We start from the raw sequence: 17,191 nt of genomic DNA, 5'->3' as shown, positions 1-17,191 counted from the left end.
CCTATCCAATGGGCTAGAAGAGGAGCTCCTTCTGGAGTTCAGGAACAAACCACGTCACCTGATCAGAACCAGTGAGACCTGACGTCTTCACCAGGAAGACGTTGAAGTGACATCTTCGCCGGGAATGCTGGGGCTGAAGACTATGCTTTTTTCTCTTACCCTGATTCTGAGAGAATGTATGAGGATTGGAATCACTGCAGCCATCTTGTGACCACGAGGGGAGAACTGTCTGTGAAAGGGGCCAAGAGTTAGAGATAATCTGGGGACATCAGCCAGCATTTGTCTCTGCATCAAGCTGGACCTAAAGCCAGCCCTATTTCACTTTCCACCACTGGGCATTCTAGTCCATAACGAAAACCCCATAAAACAACACTTGTCATGGCTACGATCCTTTTAGGTGGCCCACGTCCTTTTCTAAGCGCTTTACATTTGTTTTTTCTCTTAATTCTCACAACCCCATGAGGTGGATATCATTAGTATCTTCATTTTACAAATGAGAAAATTGAGGAATGAATAGGGGAAAAAATGTGCCCAAGGCTATATGGCTGTGAGGTGGCAGAATTGGGACAGACCCAAGTGCTTCATTCCTGAAGTCAAGCAGTCCAGAGTTCAAGTACCAGCCCTCCTGATGATCATGGGCAAAGTCCTGGACCTTTCTGATTCTCATTTCTCTCACTAGTGACACACAGTAAAATATCTCCAGATCCAACCACTCTGCTTAGTTCAAAGTCAGGTATCCATTTACTTACTTGACAGAACCACATAGGTGACTCACATGCACTGCAAACTCAACATTCCTGACTGAACTACTGATTGCTCCCCATCCACAAAACTCGTTCCTTTTCAGGATAGTCAGGATGGACTAAGCTATGCTGCAGTAACAAAGAACCCCAAGTGCTCATGGACTTACACAACAAAGGTGTGTTTCTTGTTCCTGCTGCATGTCCATCACTGGTTGACCAAGAGCCCTTCCTGCTCATGCCAGCTTCACTTCCAGTTGAGAGTTCAGCCCCTACGTGAGACCCAATCTCAGAGGTTAAGAGACATGGCCAAACCATGTAATGTCCCTTTAAAGCTCCTACTCAGGAATGACATGTCACTTCTGCTCATATTTCATTGGCCAAAACAAGTCATACACTCAAGAATGATGTCAACAGGGTGGTGCATCAGAATATTTGTCAGAACAGGAATGCAACTGGTCAACTGCTTCTTCTACATCTCAGTGAAAGGTACTTCTTTCCAGCCAAGGTTTCAAGTGGAAACGCCAACATCCTCTTTCACACTTCCTCTCTCACTCCATTTGTCTAATCTACCACCCCACGTCCTGCTGACTCTCCCACCATCCACCTTGGTCTGAGTTACCCTGACTTCCCATTGGCGGCTCTGCTTTTGCACCTGCTCTCCTAAGGGCCCTTTGCCACACAACACGCAGAGCAATCTTAAGATAAATATCAAAATCCTCATCTCAGCCCTCAAGGCGCCCCTCTCCTCTTCCCCTTCCTCTTGGAGCCTAGGCCACAATGTCCTTCTGTCAGTTCCTCTTATGCCATCTTCCCTGCTGCCTCCAGGCCACTGTACATGCCATTCCTACTGCCCCCTCCCTTGACTAGGTAATTGTGTCAACTCAGGACAAATTCCACTTTCTCCACATGACTTTCCCTCTCGTCAACCTTGTTCAGTCTCCAACCTGAGCTCTCACAAAGGCCATGTGGTCCAGTCTCACATAGCTGGGAGGTATAGCAGCTGGGATTCAAGCCTCTCAGAGCACTCTGCTTTTCTCTTTGGGGTACCTGCATCAATATACGTGTGTAATTTACCATGTAATTAATTGTTTGCCACATATAAGGTTGAATTATATGTGAGAGCCTTAATCACTGCCTATATCCCCAGCACAGATCTGACCAGTAGAACACCATTAATAAATACGTGGTGAGTAAATGAATGTATGCACCAAGAAGCACTGGCTCAGTAAGGGCCTATGACCTGAGGACAGGCTTGCTTGGTACTGCAAGTGTATCTGCCTTTGGGAAGTGTATCTGCCTTTGGGAAGAAGCTGCAAGAAATGCACGGGGAGGGGGAGAGGGAAAGGGAGAGGGAGGGCACTGCTTCTTCACAGGTCTCTGGATTGGGAAGGGGGGTGGTTATATAGAGCCTCCCTCCCAGGCAGTCTTTTGTGTCTAGGTCAGCCCTTATCTGCTACAGGTGTTTCTCCTTCATGGAAATGTGATCCAGGCACAGTGATGGAGGCTCCTCGGGACCTAAGATGTCTGGATAGCTCAGGGCTGTGTCTGAGGGCTACTCTCAGAGGCCCAAGGGGAATGATAAGTCCTCTGGGCACGCACCTGGCAATTCAATTTCTGGGCACATACAAATCATTTCTTTGTCCTGTAAAAAGTAGTCCTTACAAGTTATTCATACAATAAACACCTACCATATTCTTACAAATCACTCAGTCCAAAAAATTCATCCAGTCAAGAAAGCACTAAAAACTTAGTCATTTAGTCAACATTTACCAGACATGTATAACTCATTTATTCCATAAACACTGTGCATGAAAAGCCACCCATTTATTCAATACATTTCTTAAGCATCTACTACCACATGCTACAGTTGTAGGTGCTGAAGACACAGCCCGGAGCAGGACAGACCACACCCCTGCTCTCAGGAACTTAGCTGCGGTAGAAGGAAGGCAGAAGTAAGCAAGCAAGGACAGAAAACAAAGTAATTGGGTCTATACATCTACAGATGGGAGGCTGGGAAGGCTTGTGGGGGTGCTGTCGACCTGGGACCCACAGGAAGACAGGGCACCTGCCATACACCAGGTGTGTTGATGAGTGGGGCTGATAAGCAGGGGCAGGAAAGCTGGGAGTGGCCTGTGTACAAGGCGCTATGGAGTTATCCAAGGCAGTGGTTCTCTCCCCAGCTGTCTGTTAGAGGTACCAGGGATCTTTGTAAAAATACAGGTGTTCATACTCCACCCCCAGAGAGTCTGAATCAGCTAGTCTTGGGAGGGGCCCAGGCCCAAACGTCTTTTAAAAGCTCTGCAGCTGACTCTAATATGCAGCCAGGGCTGAGGGTAAAGGAGAGAAGAGAGCAAAGAGAGGAGGGCCTGACACCAAGCCAGAGGGCCTTCAAATCTGATAGGGAATGAGCACACTAGGCAGAGCAGGCCCAGGCAGAGAGGCCGGCAAGCAGGTGTGGCAAAGGCCTGACTGGTAGGTGTGGTCTGTTGGGGACCAGGTAGTCTGCAGGGTTGAATGCTGCTGCCAGGATCACACACGGTGACAATGGTTGGTCTGAAGGGCACTGATGAACTACTGCAGGAGGTGTTTCAGGGGACTGCTGCTCCAGGGAGCTCTGTCCACACCCCTTACCCCTCCTGTGCCGCTGTCTTTCCTTCCACATTCCCATCAGAATCACACATGTCCTCCCTTTGCTGTGTTCTCAGGGGTCTGCAGCATCCTAGGAATAAGCCCACGAGATTTTTAAGCCTCTGACTATCTTTTGTTCTCCTTAGACTTTAAACAGCATCAAGTCTGCAGTGGACTGGGGTCTATGACATGTTCTTGCCACGTGTACAGGAGAGAGGGTGTAACTGCGCAGAAACGTCACTTCTTCAAACTGACCTTTTCCTCTTCTTTCCTTTGGATTCAAACTGGCCTTGCCCAGCCTAGGAGCACCCTGACCCACCTCACCTCCCTCTCCCTTGCATTTCTACTCCCTTAATCATTATTCAGGACAATGAGGTTCTGATCAGCATCAAATAATCCTACAGACAAAGCCTTGGGTCTATTGACCACAGGGACAGTTTCAACCAAACTAGGCCTCCGATGCATTTTAACTCCAGGCCCAGATGAAGAGACACCTTGGCTGACATCAGGACCAGATGCACTGATCAACTAGCCCCATCCCTAGCACTGACCAATCAGTAGAGACAATGACCCAAACTCCCTCAGTTGCCATGACTAATGGTCCCCCCTCCCAATATAACTGATCCCCTGGAAGCCATTGGGAAGCCAGGTTTTTGAGCATTAACTCACCTATGATTCTGGGCATGGGCCACTTCCTAAAAATAAACCCTTACTTTCTTTGCTGCAAGCTCTTGTTCATGTCTTATTGGGCTTTGTGCTTGCAGGCAAACCAATCTCTTTAGTCTGGTACAAGGGGAGACATAATATGGTGATGACAGGAACACACTATGACTTCTCCCAATGTGTGAGACATGGGGTGACACACGTGGCATACATTAACTTGTGTGTTATTATAACCCTGCGAGCAGGGACTTCTAGTGTGCCCATGTTACAGATGGGGTGACAGGTCATGTGGCCTAGTCTCACACAGCTGGGAGGTGTAGCAGCTGGGATTCAAACCTCAGCAGTTTGGCTCCTACATCTTCACTACTGCACTCTAAACAAAAGGCAGTTCAAAGACAAGTATGTCCTGTAAATACATGAATGATGTGTGTATCTTCAAAATCAATCCATGAGGACAAAACTCTAGAAAGGCAGCAACAGCTCAGCAGATCTCAGATGAAGAATCTGTTTTCTCCCCCCATGACTTTCCCTACTTTATTAGGAATCGGTGCGTAACCGGGACCACTCTTAAGCTCCCCAAGGAAACGAGATAGATGGAACCCTGACACCTCATTAGGAAGGACTGTAGCAGGGACTCTACTCCACTGGATCTAAGAACAATGAGAGGGCCTTGATCGTGGCTGCATATTACTATGATCTGTTTTATACTCTCAATGATGGGGGAACTCAAGACGCCATGGGTAAAAAATTTTAGCTTCAGTCACAGTTGATAGGTTTACGTGATTACTGTATTTTGTTGTGTATAATGCATAGTTTTTTGCCCAAATTTTTCAGGGAAAAAGAAGGATGTGCATTATACATGGGTATAATGATCACATACCATGGGCATAATAATCCCGTGTATAATGCGTACAAAAACGTGGGTGCACATTACATATGGTGAAGTATGTTAATGCATGCGGAAAACTGTTATTCCAGGAACTGCAATGTATGACCTACATGACTGCAGGGTCGGCAAGCAATTCAACCTTTGTGCCCCAGGGGGTCTGCCAGCGATGGAGATGGTATCTGAGCCACTGTGTTCCAGGGAGGGAAGTCAGTGACACAGATAAAGAACTGTTAATCAACGGATAAAGAAGTACTAGGAAAATTGTGCCACCAGTCTGCAACTTTTATACAATTGACCTTTTTTCCAAACCCCTGACCTACCCTTTCTTCTCTTTATAAGAAGGTGGGCTTGAGATGAGATGTTAAGGTGGTTTTTGAGAGTACATAACCTGTCATCTTCTAGGATTGTTCATAAAGATTCAATCCTTGTAGACTTCCAGCCAAGATGGAGGCATAGGTAGACACACTGTGCCTTCTTGCACAACCAAAAGAAGGGCAACAACAAATTTAAAAACAAAAAACAACCAGTACTGCCGGGAAATTGGGAAGTCTGACAACCAAGGAGTTAAAAAAGAAACATTCACCCATATCGGTAGGAGAGGTGGAGATGGGCAGCCTGAGCGGAGAGGAATCGTGGTGAGGCGGCAGCTGGTAGAGCGCACAGTCCCACATTGGCATGCAGATAAACTAGGAGGAACAACTGGGGAGCGAGAGAGACTGCACAACCCAGGGTTCCAGCACAGGGAAATAAAGCCTCAAAACCCCTGACTGAAAAAGCCTGTGGGTGTTGTGGCAGCAGGAGAACTCCCAGCCTCATAGGAGAGTCTGTTGGAGAGACCCATAGGGTCCTAGAATGTACACAAACCCACCCACCTGGGAATCAGCACCAGAAGGGCCCAACTTGCTTGTGGGTAGCGGAGGAAGTGACTGAAAGCCAGCCAAGAGTTGAGCAAGCAGCACTGTCCCCACGCAGACCCCTCCCCCACATACAGCACCACAACGCAGCACCGTTGGTTCCCTGCCCTGGTGAACACCTAAGGCTCCACCCCTTACTATGTAACAGGTGTGCAGAGAGGAAAAGATGGCCCAAATGGAAGAACAGATCAAAGCTCCAAAAAAACCACAAGTAAGCAATGAAGAGATAGCCAACCTATCAGATGCAGTTTAAAACACGGGTAATCAGGATGCTCACAGAAATGGTTGAGTATGGTCGCAAAATAGAGGAAAAAGTGAAGGCTATGCAAAGGGAAATAAAGGAAAATGCACAGGGAACCAACAATGATGGGAAGGAAACCAGGACTCAAATCAATGGTTTGGACCAGAAGGAACAAAGAAACATTCGCCCAGAACAGAATGTAGAAACAAGAATTCAAAAAAATGAGGAGAGGCTTAGGAACCTCTAGGACATCTTTAAGCATTCCAACATCTGAATCATAGGGGTGCCAGAAGGAGAAGAGGAAGATCAAAACATTGAAAACTTACTTGAAAACAATGAAAATAATGAAAGAGAATTTCCCTAATCTGGCAAAGGAAATAGACTTCCAAGAAGTCCAGGAAGCTCAGAGAGTCCCAAAGAAGTTGGACCCAAGGAAGCACACACCAAGGTACATCATAATCACATTTCCCAAGATGAAAGATAAAGAGAAAATCTTAAAAAGCAGCAAGAGAAAAGGAGACAGTTATCTACAAAGGAGTTCCCATAAGACTATCATTTGATTTCTCAAAAGAAACCTTGCAGGCAAGAAGGAGTAGGAAGTAAGTATTTGAAGTCATAAAAGGCAAGGACCTACATCCAAGATTACTCTATCTAGAAAAGTTATCATTTAGAATGGAAGGGCAGATAAAGTGCTTCCTAGATAAGGTTAAATTAATGGAGTTCATCATCACCAAGTCCTTACTATATGAAATGTTAAAGGGACTTATGTAAGAAAAAGAAGATCAAAAACTATAAACAGTAAAATGATAACAAACTCACAACTATCAACAACTGAACCTAAGAAAACCAAAAACAAACTAAGCAAACAACTAGAACAGGAACAGAATCACAGAAATGGAGATCACATAAGGGGTTATCAGCGGGGAGGAGGAAGGTGGAATGGGGGGAAAGGTACAGGGAATAAGAAGCATAAATGGTAGGTACAAAATAGGCAGGGGGAGGTTAAGAATAGTATGGGAAATGGAGAAGCCAAAGAACTTCTATGTACAACCCATGGACATCAACGAAAGGGAAGGAATGCTGGTGGGAGGGGCAGTTCAGGGTGGAGGGGAATAAAGGGGGGGAAATGGGACAACTGTAATAGCATAACCAATAAAATATATTTTACAAAAAGATTCAACCCTTGTCTGTACTTACTGATTCTGGTATGGAAAGGCAGCATGAACACCAGCTTTTCAGTTTCACTGACACTTCTGACACCGAATGTGAAGATTTCCACTGAGCAATTCTCAAATTCTGTGCAGACACCAACTCGTGTCCTACAGTTTATTTCAATCCTGACACTAACTACCTGCACTGCAGGCCTCAGTTCTACAAAACTGCCTCCCCCTTCAGATGCCGACTGCAAGTAGTAGGTCTCCAGGTTACCCGCACTTCTGTCCAGCTTGGCTACAAAATTTGGGGTTCCCACAACCCCATGTTCAATAATTTTCTGTAATAGCTTCAATAATTTACTGTAACAGCTGACAGAACTCAGAAAAATATTTTACTTACTATCACCAATTTATTAGGAAGGATACAATGAACAGCTAGATGAAGAAATACTCAGGAATAAGTCTAGAAGGGTCTGGAGTGCAGGAGCTTCTGTTCCCGTGGAGTTTGGGGGGGGGGTGTGCACCCTCCCGGCATGTGGATGCACCCACCAACCGAAAAGCTCCCTGAACTTCCCTGTTTAGGACTGTATGGAGGCTCCGTTATGTACTTACGACTGACTAAATCATGTGATCACTGGCCATTGGTGATTAACTCAATCTCTGGCCCCTCTCCCTTCCTTAGGGTCAGGGAAGGTGGGGACAGAAATTCTAACCCTCTAATTATGCAGTTGGTTGCTCTGGTAACTAGCCCCCATCCGGAAGATATCTAGGGGGTCTACCAAAAGTCACCTCATTAGTATAAACTCAGGTAAGGTTGCAAGGGGCTTATTATGAACTACAACACACCCTGCCATCACCCCCATCTCTCAGAAAATTCCAAGAGGTTTAGAAACTCTTGTGCCAGGAACTGGGGATGAAGTCCAAATACGTATTTCTTACTCACTCTGTAAGCAACCTACACTTCCATTTAATGCTGAAGACCCAGAGAATGAATGTTTCTAATTTAAGTGCTCCCTGGCATCCAAAAGGAGCCCACACTCCTACCTAGGAGTGGAGGAAGGTCCCCACAGAAGCAAGGGCAGTCAGTTATAGCCATATACCCACAAGTGAGGCCCCACAAGGGTAGGAGTTCCCAGTGGCCTGTCCTGTTTCTAAGGGTGTTAATCGCCTTAGGGGAACAGGAAGAAGTAACTGGAATTATGCACTGAAATTTCAGGTAAGCATACTATTTTGGTTTAATACAGCAATTCCACTTCTAGGAATCTCTGTGTTTGAGTTGTTGCTATCACGTAAGTTCAAGATGCTCTTCAGAACCCCTATAAGGTACTGCCCTGACTCCATTTCCTGGAGAGAAGCTCTGTGAACAGCTTTTACATTCTTCCAGAACTTTCTATGTGAGTCTACAAGGACATGCTCACAATTGAACGGGGGTGGGGAGTCTCAGATTGAGGTTAAGATTTCCATTTTAAAAGTGAGCATTTGAGGGAAACAGGGCAGAGTGAGTGACAGCCACCCGGAAAAACCCTGAGCTGAAAGGCCCCGACCACACAAGAACGCAGTGAGAATGGACGTGCGCCTGGCCCCTAGGGCCAAGGAGCCTGAAAACTATGCACTTTTCCAAGCAGAGATTCCTCTGTGGCCTGGAGATGCTGGCCCTAGCCCTGCGGAGAGAAGGAAGGGGAACCCCAGCTTCTGTCCACATACTCTTTGGTGAAACAGAGGCTGTACTTGCCCAAAGTGCTTCAGCTTCAATAGTGTCTTTGTTTTCAGTTTGCTAACTAGTATAGTTGAAGTTGCATAAGTTAAATGCTTCTATCATTACATGCTTACATAAATAAATGAATTTTAAAAAACGAACAGGTTAATATCTTCATAGTTGCTTTCTTACTTATTACCATCTTGGAGATGTTTCCTGATGTGGCAGATGTAGCAGAGTGGTTAGAACTACCCAGGTTCAAGTCCCAGCTCTGCCACTGAACTACCTAGACCTTGGCAGGACACTCAGCCTCTCCTTACCTCAGTTTCCACATCTATAAATGGAGATAATAATAGGGCTTAACTCTTAGGGATGTTTTGCGTTAATAAATGTAGAGACTTAGAATATCCCTGGCATACAGTGACAACAGAAGTATTAGCTGTATTATTTTTACTTATAATAAAAACAAATCTCAAGAAAACAAATGTAACCAAATGAGGCCTTGGAGTGAACCCTGGGTCCTCTGGGTTCAGAAGCCAGGTGGCCTACCTTAAAGCCACTCCTGCCTGGCAGTCCAGAGCCAGGGCCATGGGCAGGTGCCCCCTGAATCCCTGTGGGGTTGGGTGGGCTAGGCCAGGCTGTTGCTACCTCCCTCGAAGCCATGTGAATTGAGAGCAATTTGTTCCAATTCTGGGTGCTGTTTTACTAATTTCAAATGAGACTTTGAAATGGAAAATTAAAAAAGGATGCTTTCTGGAGAATGGGCACATGAGCCAGGCCCACCCAGGAGCTACAAGAGCTGCAGCCACTCTGTGCAGCGGGGATGATGTGACAGAGCCAGGGTAGGGGCCCGAAAGGCGGAATGAGGGCCGCAGATTGGGGAGGCCCCGCTGGGGAAGACTGCACAAGGGCCCGCCCACTGCTCCAGGCGGCCTGACGTCCTGAGGGATCTCACTGGCTCTTGCCAGCCCAGTGTCAAGCCACATGCACTGTGTGGTCATGCTGTTTTTTTTGATACTGCAACTTTTGATAAATGCTGTTGCCCGGAACCCCGAGTGTCCCCAGTCATTGCATGGGGCAACCTTCTGGGTCTGCTGTCACGGCTGCTGCCGCCCAGTTGGACTGGTAGTGAAATATTTATGTCTCCCCACAGGGCTCACTCCAGTGGCCAGGCCAAGCCATCTTTAGAAGATAGTATCCTGTCAGCATGGAGCCTGACTTGAAAACTAATCCTGGCTAAATGCTACCAAAACCTGCTAAGATCACATCTGTTGGGCCTGGAGATTAAACCAATATTTGACAACCTTGATTAAATAGAGCCCGGCAATCCTTGTCAAGAACATCTGTTAAAGCTCCGTTCTTTCCATCCTGCTCCCGGGGAGCCAGCCGGGGGCATCTCCGGCTCTGCTTGTTGTCACCTGCGGATGGCTTTGGGGTGCGGTGGCGGGGAGGGGAGGGTGAAGCTCACCAGGAACACTGTGGCTGGGAAGGCTCCTTGTGGTGGGAGGGGAGTGGGAGAGCCTCACACACACAGGTGGGCCTAGTTATCCTGGGCAGCGCCCAGCTGTCTGCGGTGTCCACCCTGTGTCCTGACCCACGGCTGCCCAGAGCCGGGCCCTGCACAGAGCATTTACCCAAGGTTCTGAGAGGAAACACCACTTGCCTGAAGTCAGAAAGAGAACGAGGGGAGGAGCTGAGGTCAGAGCCTGAGTTTGGCTGACTCCAGAGTCTGCCCTGTGACCGCTCACGGGTCCATTCCATATGAGAACACAAAAGGGCACCTACGGAGCCCAGTGGGGCTCTGCTCCCCTGGTCCAGTTCCCTAAGCTCTACGTGACTCTGTCCTCACAGCTGGCCCTGCTCAAGCCATGCAGCACCCCTAGGGCAGAGGAACCTATAGTTTACCCCACAGAAGGGAACACTGAGGCTCAGGGTGGCAAGTTACCTGTTCAAGATCACACAGTGAGGGAAAAGGCGGGGGGTGGGGCGGGGCTCAAACCCAGCTGGGTGACTCTTCTGGGTGGCTGGGTCACCATAACCACTGTCATCTCTGAAATGCAGGGACAGAGCTGTGAACAAGGTGGGCACTCAATAAATGCCTTCCCTCCACCCCTGAGTGACTTTAAGGCAGAAATGAGGCTCATGCTTTGGAGTCAGATGGCCTGGGGTTAAATCCCAGCCCAAGCACGTAGGGGAAAGAGAGCAGTGCCACCTCATGGGGCTGCTGGAGGGGCCTGAGACGATCTCCACAAGGCACCAGTGGCAGCGCACAGTTGGTACACACACAGTTGACTTAAAACAACGATAAGGACAGCAGAGCGGCTACATTCGTAGTGCCCGTTCGTAGTGCCCTTCCGGGAAGGAGGGGGGGGCTGTAATCAGACACCAAAACGCATGCAACCTCCAGTCACTGCTGTCCCCAGGTCCAAAGCAGCCCCGAAATCAGGGCGAGTTGTCCGTATTTTGACTACTTTAAAATAGAAAGAAAAACCAAAACCAGCCAGGCAATCGGTAAGCCACCTGACCAGATAATCAACCAGCCAGCCAACCAGATAAGCAACTACAGAGAAAACCAAGCACTTAGTTAACCAACCAACTAACCAGCAAGCCAAATGGTCATTTGACCAGGCAAGTGGTCCCACGTTTCTGTGTCCCTGTGCCTGTCTATCCACACCTCCACCTCACCCTCTGCCCTGCGTACGGGTCTCTGTCCCACCTCTCTGCGTCCCTGTTCCCGTCTCTCCCTGTCCCAGTGTGTGTCTCTCTCACACATGGGCACACACGGATGGCCACAGCCCTGCACATGTGCGGCCCCCGAGTCACAATCCCATGTTAACTCAGCACCGAGGATGTTCCAAGCCAGGCGGCCTCTGCCTGGTCCCTCTGTTCACTCCTTTCTAAATTCCAAGTTCCCAAATGACTACGGGGAGGGAGGGAAGCTATGGAATTGCCAAGATTATTGAAAAAATAAAATAAAATTGGGAGGCAGATACCAATCCATCTACTAAATAATCACTGGCATGTGTTCAGGCCCCTAATTTCTCATATTCCAGGCAGAGGTCACAACTGCCTTGTCCAGTCTCACTCCACCCTGCAGTGGAATCTTACAAGGAAATTGGCTTCTTTAACCAGAGAACAAACTCAGAAACCCCAGGAAGAAGTAACAAGGAAGAATGGAATACTCTCTCTTATTTTTATATTTTTATTCCCCCCCTCCACCTTTTTTTAAACAAACCCTTGTGTGGAGGGCTAACTTTCAACAGATCACAGTAAAGGAGCTGCTGTGCCACGAATGAAACCTCAACCTAGAAGCAGGTCACCTACAAATGGTTTAGAGCCAGGTTCCGGAGTGTGATGGCCGACGGGGTGGCACCTTCCCAGGAGCAGGGGCTCACCTGACCCAGTCCCGAAGCGCGGCGGTGGGGACGGCAGGGGACTGGCTATCCGAGGCCAACAGGGGCTCTGCAGTGCTGCCATACAGTTCTGCCTGGACAGGCTCTCTCTTACAATAAAGAAGGGTTTAAAAATAGTCCCCACGTTCCATATTTTATACCTTTCGATCCATCCACCTAGGTCAATGCAGAGCAGAGATCTGGAAGGTTGACGTGCAGCTTCCAGGGAGGGGAGTGACTGTGTTTGCATGCGTGTGATCCTCCCAGCCTTAACCCTGAAGCCTCCAAACTTCCCGGAGGCACATGCCCCCACTTTGGCGCCACCACAGACCACCTGTGCTATTATTGACTTAAGGCGGTCCTTTCCACCAACTCACTTATTAAAGTCTTAATCTTTCAGCGTTGGAGTCCTGTTTTTCTCATCCTCATCAAACAAAGTGCACAAACATGAAAACTTTTTAAAGCCTGTCTGTGCACCAGTGAAAATGAGCTTTAGTACCAGAAATGTGCCAACATCAAAACCAGGATGTGACTCTCGGCATGACTCTGAGCCAAAAACCAGACACAGAACATGCAGAGTTTATGATTCTGTTTATATAAAGTTCAAAAACAGGCAAAACAGAACCATGGCATTTAGAGTTGTTCACACGGGTGAGCAAACCTTCGAAAGCAAGAAGAAATGGTGACCACGGCAGTCCAGTGGAATAGAGCCTGCGGGGGTGGGAGCGCTCCTGGGCTGCCGGCAGGGTCTCTTTGCTGGTCTGGCGGTGACAGGAGTGCTTGCTTTGCCCTTGTTGGCTAAACTGTATATTGCACTTTACACACTTAGTGTACTTGCTACATTTCACAACAAACAACGAACTTTTAAAGTCTTTCGCATTGTGATTTTTAAAAAATATTGTATTGTTGTATTACATATACAATTTTACAAAAAAGATATATATTAAAAAATCTTAGCTGTTTGATCTTTGAAGACCCTCTCTAAAGACCAAAGGGTTAGCTTCCCTTTGTGTGTGGTGTGTGTAAATACACACACATACGCCCCAGTCACTCTCGCTGCCCTGGCTCAAAGTTCACTTTTTCTCCTATAAAAGGGACCCCCTTCCCACCTGGTAGGGCCACTCGACCCGTTTGTGCACAAACATCCTGGGCAAGCTGGGGGAATGTGCCCTTCCTCCTGGCCCCAGAGGAGGCAGGGAAAGCAGGGCTACACAGCAGCAGTTTTGGGACAACTCACCACATGACAGATGGGGACAGAGGGAGGGGACCCACACACACCTGAGGGTTCAGGAGGGCTTCAGGGAACAGAGGCTGTGAGGCTGCGCAACTGATAGGAGTGCATCCCAGCCACGCACCTGCAGCAATTAACCACAGAGGCTCCCCTGGGTGCACTCGACTTTGCACTTGACTGGGTGCAAAGCTTCTTCTTGGGCCCATGGACTTGCTGACAGATGGCGAGTGCCTGCAGCTCTGTTTGCACAACACTGTAATCAAACACCCACTCCCAGGACCACATGCAGGAGAGTACCCAGGCCAAGGCCAAGGCCAAGGCAGAGTAAGACAGGCTGGAAGGGGGTACTGGCTCTGAGGGAGCCTAGGACATTAGGAAATGAACTGCTCACTCCCAGGACAATACACTTAAAAAAAAAATGGTTACAGTTGGTGGAACCTTTCTAGAGGAAATCAGGCAATAACTTTTTTAAATGTCTTACCCTTTGAACCAGTGATGCTACTTCTGGGAATTGATCCCAAAGAAATAGAGACAAAGAAAAAAATTCGTGGCATTGGTTACGAAACAAAAAGATTGAACCTACCTCAACATCCAACAACAGGATGATGGCTGAATAAATTACTGCATGTACTGATGATGTCAAACATTCATATATATGCAGGTGCAGTCATAGAAAAAACACTGGAATAATTACTCTAAAATGTTAACTGGGGTTATTTCTTGGTTCTGGGACTACCAGTCATTTTGGAAATGCGTTCTTTATACCTTCCTATATTTATTCAGATTATCTTTAATGACTGTGTTTTCAAAATCGGGGTGGGGGGGGGAAGCAGTAAGTCTTCATTTCCTTAACTGATTTTCATGCAGTTGTTGAGTATTTCCTGAGATCTTCCTCTGTAATAAAGCAGTGAATCAGGAAGACCCCTCTCTCCACTCTGGCCAGAGGCTGAGTGCACTTACCAAGCACACGTCAGCATGAAGGAAGATGAGGAAAGGATCAACAGACAAAGGAAAGGAACAGGGTGCTGCAGAGTGGGTAGTCAGGGAAGGCTTCACAGAAGGGGCAGTGTCTAAAACTAAGCCCTGAAGGATGCAAAGCTGGCCAAGGAAAGGGGTGGTGGTGGGTGAGGAAGACAGATAAACAGCAGGTGCAAAGACCCCAGAGTGTTTAGGATTCTACAGTTGACTTCCACTGCAGGTACAGGACGGGGGCAGCACCTGATCCGGCTGCCATGTAGATAATGACCCGACAAGTGGCAGAGTCCCATTAGGAGGCTGGGGTAGCTGTATGGGCAGAAGTGGCCTGGCCCAGAACAGGGATGGTGCTGGTGCAGAGAAGATTTGGCAGCTTCCTCACAAGATGAGAAGCCCCAAAGAATTCAATCCCAAGTTGAGTTGGGTGGGCATGAGTACTGTGCCAGATCTGGCCACAGAGAGGCAGGTTACCACTCCTGCTCTCACCCCCACGCCATTCAGACTACAGGGGGACAAAGAGAAGTAAATGAACCACTTCAGGGCAACATGTTTGGTCTGGGTTCAGCTTTAAGCCCCAGGCCTCCTATGAGTTGGGATGTATCTCAGAGTCCTTCCTGTCCTGTTTTATAGACCCACAAATGCTCCTCAGGACACCCAAAGGCAAGGAGCATCACTCCCAATGGGCAGATGCGGAAATTCCGCACAAACTGGTGGCAGTTCCTGACAACGAGGAGAACTTGGCTTCTCAATCGAGAACACTGACCCTCCTCTGGGTGCTGTCCCCATGCTGAACACCAAGCTGAATGCTTCATACTCGAGGCTGCACAGACTCCAACTGCTGGTTGTTAAACAAACCAACTCTCCTCTTCTTCCTGAGTGTGGGATTCTCAACCAAAAAAGTCTGCTTTCCCAGGTTCCCTTGCAGCTATTGCTAACTATTTGTCCCATTCTGGTCAATGAGAGGTTAAGTAAAAGTCTGCTGGGGGTGTGCAAAGGGGCCTTTGAAGGGTCCTTCAGGTAAAACTACACTTTCTGATAAAAAGAAGTAGCCTCAGCCTCTCCCATCCTTCTCTTTCTTGGAATGTAGATACCGTATCTGGAGGTATGGCAGCTGTCTTATCAGAGGCTGAGGAAGGCAGGGCAGCGGCAGGAGGAGCCCACTCTCCCAGCCAGTGGCCCAGTCCCAGCCTGCCCATACACCCTTTCCTTCTTCTGTGCAAAAGATAAAGTCACTGCTTACTGGTTTTCTGATGAGTAGCAGAGTATAATCTTGACTAATACCAGGTCCTATCCAGATCTTCATTTTAAAGATAAGGAAACTGAAGCTCTGAGAGGAGAGGTCAACTAGCCCGAGGTCACACAGAGCCAGGAAGCGATAAGGCTGGAATGTATTCCAAAGCACTTCACAGTAGCACCTTGAATTTAAGTTAGAGTACTGGCTTTGGAGAAACCTTGGCTTCAATTCACTTATCCATTTAATGGTTTGCTCGCCCATCCCCCACAGCAGAAGCTCGCACTGCACAGAATGTGGGCGCTTCGCTGCTCACTCGCCACCATCTAGAACAGCGCTGGGCTGGTGGCAGGTATTCAATTCATCCCCACTGAAGGAGCAATGACTAACTAAATGCCTGGGAAGGTCAAATGACTCTTCTGGAAAACGTGAACACCACCACTGGCTTCCCAGGAGGCTGAGGGTGCCGTGCGGAAGAAACAGCGCACAGCGCATGGTGTCCAGTAATCAGACCCAATATTACCACCACGGAGGCTGTGGATCTCATCTTCTAAAGACCTCTCATGACCAAAAGGGTTCACCAAATCTAGATAATCTTTTCTTGAACTTGGATTCGAAGATGTTTTCTCTTTGCGAACTAGCTGTAAGCTCAGAGGCTCCCCTTGCCCCCAACCGGATCCCCAACTGCTGTGTGTCCAGAGCAGCCTTCCGGTGTTGGCCTTATGCTCTGCCTGCAGTAACTGCCGTGCTCTTTGCAAATCAATCTTTCCTCTTCTTTAGGCTTATTTCCCAAGCCACCTCCTGGGTGAGGCCTTCTCTGACTTCCCTGCCCCATCTGGTATGATCCCCCCTGGGAAGCCCTTGGGACCTGCCCTGTCTGGCCCATCCTCTACCTGATGTGTGAAAGGCTGTCTACCTGTGCATTCACGTACAAGGATGTACCCCCCACAAACTCCTGTGGGCAGGTGCCACGATTACTCGCCTGTCTCCCCAGAAGTGCTGGTACCTCCAAGAGATGCTCAAGTACATCTGCTAAATGGGAGAAGGAATAATCACACAGCCTCACACTGTAATTGCCAGGCACTGTTCTAAAAACTTTAGGTGTATTAACCCAGTTGACCTACACAGCTGTCTTTTGAGAGGTAGTATCATCTGCCATTTTACACAAGAGGCAAGTAAGACACAAAACAAAGTAACTGGCCCAAGGTCACACTGCTGGTAAATGGCAAAGCTGGGTTCAAATCCTGCAGGCTGACTTCAGAGTCCATGCCTTGTTGCATGAATAAATGCACAAATAACCATGACACGAACAGATGTCTGGGGCCAGGCTTGAATGGAAGGCAAAGCTCACTTCCTAAACCAGAGTAAACACTCTCATGAAATTCCACCCCCTTCTCCTTTGCCTACCTGCCAATATCAATGCTAAAAGGGCCA

At 48.0% G+C, this 17,191-nt stretch overlaps 1 protein-coding gene across 12 annotated transcripts in view; it reads right to left on the bottom strand.

Moving 5' to 3' along the window:
* Positions 1–17,191, bottom strand: part of SIPA1L3 (signal induced proliferation associated 1 like 3) — a 226,640-nt gene that overhangs the window by 98,330 nt on the left and 111,119 nt on the right. Inside the window, exon 1 of one of the 12 annotated variants that reach the window (XM_053914884.1) lies at positions 12,482–12,575. The exons of 10 other annotated variants lie outside the window; for them this stretch is intronic. The gene's annotated coding sequence lies outside the window, so the exon portion shown is untranslated. One more of the 12 variants, XM_053914883.1, reaches the window with a different exon arrangement.

Source organism: Desmodus rotundus, chromosome 12 (genome assembly GCF_022682495.2).
Source record: "Desmodus rotundus isolate HL8 chromosome 12, HLdesRot8A.1, whole genome shotgun sequence".
Taxonomy (NCBI): domain Eukaryota; kingdom Metazoa; phylum Chordata; class Mammalia; order Chiroptera; family Phyllostomidae; genus Desmodus; species Desmodus rotundus.
The sequence above is the reverse complement of the archived record's forward strand: the minus strand, read 5'-3'. Positions and strand labels throughout refer to the sequence as shown.